The sequence below is a fragment of the Barbus barbus genome (assembly GCF_936440315.1).
Source record: "Barbus barbus genome assembly, chromosome: 19".
NCBI classification, from domain to species: domain Eukaryota; kingdom Metazoa; phylum Chordata; class Actinopteri; order Cypriniformes; family Cyprinidae; genus Barbus; species Barbus barbus.
Window position 1 is genome coordinate 31,170,758 of NC_136747.1, and position 5,383 is coordinate 31,176,140.

Below are 5,383 nucleotides of genomic sequence, written 5' to 3' on the forward strand. Positions count from 1 at the left end.
TCTCACTGCTCCTCCTCCTCTCACTGCTCCTGCACCTCTCACTGCACCTCTCACTGCTCCTCCTCCTCTCACTGCTCCTGCACCTCTCACTGCTCCTGCACCTCTCACTGATCCTGCACCTCTCACTGCATCTCTCACTGCTCCTGCACCTCTCACTGCTCCTGCACCTCTCACTGCATCTCTCACTGATCCTGCATCTCTCACTGCATCTCTCACTGCTCCTGCACCTCTCACTGCATCTCTCACTGCTCCTGCACCTCTCACTGCATCTCTCTCTGCTCCTGCACCTCTCACTGCATCTCTCACTGATCCTGCACCTCTCACTGCATCTCTCACTGCTCTCTCACTGCTCCTGCACCTCTCACTGCATCTCTCTCTGCTCCTGCACCTCTCACTGCATCTCTCACTGCTCCTGCTCCTCTCACTGCTCCGGCACCTCTCACTGCTCCTGCACCTCTCACTGGGCCTGCTCTTCTCCCTGGGTCCCTTGCTCTTACTCTTCCTCGTCCAGACATTACAGTGTTTGTCTTTTTCTGTTTCTGTTTCCAAAAACATCACTCCTCAAAGTCCTCCTTTTACAGTTTTTCTCAATTGCTAAAACACTAAACGCTATTGTCTGAACCAAATGCTCAGTTGTCTGAACCCACTGATTGAATCAATCACTCTTTTGGCAAAACCATAAGCACTTTTCACCTGTTTAGACAATAATAATTATTTTCTCACATTCACTTGCATTGACGATTTTTCAATCTAGAGGTCCAGTGTGGTTTTACGGATGGGCGGGACTTACCAGCTCTATATACTGTACCACAGTATACTGTAAGTAAATATGTGTTTCAGTACATCACTGTACCAATGTACTGTAGTATTGTAATGGAGGGTTGGTCTAACTGTTTGTAGGCCTAGTATTCCATGTATATTTTTGTACTTTATTTTTACAAGTGGCAAACGCATAAGATTTCTGTTTGTTTTTACAAGTGCTACGTGTAAATGCACAAGATTTCTGTTTTGTCTTTTTGTACAAGTCCTATGCACAGGTTCCTCTTCAGGAACTCGAGCTGCGTCAACGACGCTTTGGGGAACGCCAATAGCGTAACCGGCTCTGAATACCAATCAAATCTGTCCAGAAATGGGAAGGGATGTCACGGGCGAGGTGACGTAATGACCAGCTGGTACAAAAGCACGTGCGGTGAAACCGGCATCAGCTTTTTGTCATTCAGCGAAGCGCTCTGTGACTGGTGAGTCCTATTTACCGTTGTCTGTCTGTTTGTAAAACATGTCAAAGCGAAGTGGGGAGAGGAGTGAGGCGCAATACGGGCTGTGTGTTCCTCCGTGCAAAACGCTGTTTGTGTACGGAGGATACACACAGTCTGTGTGTGCTTTGCTTGGGAGCGAGGCATGCGGAGGCAGCCCTCGAGGGGGCTGATTGTCCGCACTGCGAGGGTTTTCCTCTGCGTGTGCTTCGCTCCCGAAAGGCTCTTTTCTCCGGAGAGGGCTCTTTCACTAGCGTTCCCCGCGGCACTGACCCGCTTCCGCTAAGGCGGAGCGGAGACGGCGTTCGTGGGGTTCGCAACGGGATCTGGCAGAGGGATCGGAGACGAGCGAGCTCTTTCTCCATCCGCACCTGCCGGATCCCGCGACCGCTCCCCGAGTCCGGAAGCACGCGTGGCGGTTTCTTCCCCTCGGGCAGCAGCATCGGCGCTTCTCGCGTCTTCCTCCGAGGAGGTTGACATGGGAGGCGTCGAGCATGTTGCACCCACTCTGTCGTCCCATATGAGGAGCCTGTGGAGTGTTTTGTCGAACCGCAGAGAGGGTTATACTGCGTTCTCTGCGGTTTCAGACTCACCTCCACATCTGAGCCTGCCCTTTTTTTCCCCGACCTCCACACTGAGGTGTCGAGGTTGTAGGGAAAATATTTCGGCCCGCCTCTTCGTCCCCTCATTCTGTTATTTCGGTAGTGTCATGGGGACGAGTGAGCGCGGTTACAGAGCGATGCCGCGGGTGGAACAGACGCTTGCGAGCTATCTGTCCCCTGACGCTGCGTCGTCTCTGAAGGCAAAGGGTACGCGTCAGCAGGTCGGTCTGGCTTATGTTTGCACATCATGGTGGCATGCCAGGCTGACCTGCTCAAGGAGTTGGATGAGGGCGGGGGATTAATGCGGAGCACATCTGTGTGCTCCGCAAAACCGTTGATTTGTCTCTCCGCGCCGCCAGGGAGACCGTCAAGGCGATCTATGGCAGCCCTGGTGGCGGCGGAGAGGCATCTTTGGTGGACCCTGTCGGATTTATGGTAAGCAATCGTGACAGGGCCTTCCTTCTGGACGCCCCACTTTGCCGCCTGGCCTTTTTTGGTTCAGGAGGCAGGTGGCGGAGTTCCAGCGGTTTCTCCCTCGCCGCTCTCTAGCTCATGGGGCTGCTGGGCGAGAGCAGCCCCTGCCGCGTGCTGGCTCCTCGTATAGGCAAGCGTGCCCCCGCAGGAGCGGATTGGGGCGGTAAGAAGGGTGCGCGGTCAAAGACCTCCCAGCCAAGCAGGCGAAGACGTCTTCGGCCAAGAAGCCCTGATGTGAGTGGGATCAGGGCTTATGAGGGTAGCCCCCGCTGCGGTAGAGCGACGATCGCACGGCGATCGTCACTCCCCCCAGCGCCCTCAGGAGATCGTTCTGCCAACCCTGCCACCTATGGTGCTTCAGGGCGCAGCGGTCTCCAGCGAGCGCATATCTCAGTCTCTTCCGCCCGGTATCGTAGCGGAGCTGAGATGCTCGCCACCCCTTCGGGGGTCTCTGGAGCAGCTAGTTCGGCCGTTCCCTGCCGGGGTTCCGCTTCAGGGCACCGAACTAGCCGCTCCGGGTTACACCAGAGGCCAGTCTCGAGAGACTGGTTCCCTTAGTAGACTATTTTGCAGCGTGGATACTACTGCCAAATGTGTCTCGATGGGTCCTGCGCACTGTAGAGAGAGGCTACAGAATCCAGTTTGATTCTCGTCCGCCTCAATTCAATGGGGTGAATTCCACGTTGTGGGCCCCGAGCAGGCTCTGGTAATGGAACAAGAGGTAGATACTCTTAAGGAAAGATACCATCGAGGTGGGTCTTCCTTCCGAAGAGAGTCCGGGTACTACAGCCGGTACTTCATAGTTCCAAGGAGGATGGAGGTTTGCGTCCCTTTTTTAGATCTGCATCAATTGAACCGCTCAGTCTGCAAGACTGAAGTTCAAGATGCTCAGGTAAGTACTCAGATCAAGTCCGAGGACTGGTCTGATAGCAGGTAAGTATCTCAGATCAAGTCCGAGGACTGGTTTGACACGTAGATCTAAAAGACGCATACTTCCATGTCTCCGTCCTTCCCACTCACAGGAAGTTCCTGAGGTTTGCTTTTGGGGGCAAAAGCTTACCAATATCGGGTACTTCCCTTCGGCCTAGCACTCTCACCCCACACTTTTACGAGTGTGTGGGCGCCACGTTAGCTACGGGGCGCCCGCATACTCAATTACATCGGCCTTTGGTTGATTCTTGCTCTATCAGAGCGGAGGGCGGCTCAACATTGAGGTGTTGTTCTCGCTCACTTAAAAGTGTTGGGGTTAAGACTGAACCCCAAGGAAAGTGTGCGTTCTCCATTACAGAGAACCACTTATCTGGGGGTGGTGGGGATTTGACCACGGTGCAGGCACGTATGTCTCCTGCTCGGATCGAGTCAATCCTCACGAAAGTCAGGAGGGTGAAAGAAGGCCAGTCACTCACTGTCAAGCGGTTTAGATACTGCTGGGTCTGGTGGCAGCTGCGTCCAACGGGATACCTTTTGGCCTGCTGTACATGAGACCCCTACAGTGGTGACTCAAGACCAAGGGGTTCTCCCCGAGGGGAAACCCGCTTCGCATGATCAAGGTCACGCGGCGGTGCCTACGTGCCTTGGACATGTGGAGACAACCTTGGTTCTTGTCCCAGGGCCTGGTGTTGGAAGCTCCTTGTCGCCGCGTATGCTAGCGACGGACGCATCCCTCACCGGTTGGGGAGCGGTCATGAGTGGCCACCCTGCCCACGGTCGGTGGAGGGGTCATCATCTCGCCTGGCACATCAACAGGCTCGAGATGCTGGCCGTATTTCAGTACTTCTCCTAGACCTAAGAGGTTGCCATGTGTTAGTTCGCAAGCGACAACACATCGGTGGTCTCTTATAGCAACCACCAAGGAGGTCTGCGGTTCGCGCCCCCTGTACAGGCTGGCACACCAGATCCTTGTGTGGGCTATGAGGCCTAGCTCTCCTGGTTGGTCGAGCTGGCATTGCTCCCCTCAACTTTGAGGGTCACCTTTGAGCATGCCGCTCCCTTCTGAGTGTCTTGAGCTCCCTCTCATGCAGAGAGTTAAGTGCTCCGCTCTCCAGAGATCTGCCTTGGTAGAGCTAGCATTGCTCCCCTCAACTTAGAGGGTCACCTTGAGCATGCCGCTCCCTTCTGAGCATCTGAGTTAGTACCTCATGGGGAGCCGACACCCTGTCGAGGCAGGGGCTGTTATCCGGGAATGCTTCACACCGAGGTGGGGAAGCAGATCTAGAGAGTGTTTGGCCAGGCCCAGGTGGACCTCTTCGCTACTCGGGCAGCGCAATGTCCCCTCTGGTACTCTCTACGTCATCCAGCTCCGAGGGGCTGGATGCTGTGGTACAGACGTGGCCGAGGCTTCGTCTTTATGCCTTTCCCCCGATTGCTCTGCTCCCCGGAGTTCTGGAGAGAGTGCGCCGGGACGGACACCGGCAGCTATTGGTAGCCCCGTTCTGGCCGGGCCGAGTATGGTTCTCGGACCTGATTTTCCTCCTTGACGGCTCTCCCTGGGAGATTCCAGTCAGGAGGGATCTCCTCTCACAGGCAGGAGGCACCCTTGTGCACCCCTGCCTGGAGTTATAGAAGCTGTGGGTGTGGCCCCTGAGGGGGCACAGCTGATAGCCTCTGGTCTCTCAACCGAGGTTGTTGAGACCATTCTCCAATCCAGAGCTCCCTCTACGAGGAAACTGTATGCCCTGAAGTGGAGACTCTTCACTTCATGGTGCGGAGATCGCCAGCTCGACCCAGTTAACTGCCCAGTAGGTACAGTGCTGGAGTTCCTGCAGGCTCGACTCTCCGCAGGGTTAGCCCACTCCACCTTGAAGGTCTATGTGGCGGCAATTTCTGCTTACCACACCCCTCTTGCTGGATTGACAGTGGGCGCACAACCCCTAGTTACATGTTTCCTCCGTGGTGCACTGAGGCTTAGTCCTCCTCCCTTTCGGGAGCCTGACCAGGTGCGAGCACGTCCACAGAGCTGCCATGTGGAGAAGGACGGACCAGTTGCTAGTGTGCTACGGTCCTTCTAAGAGGGGTCTGCCTGCTTCCAAGCAGACCCTCAGTCGGTGGATTGTG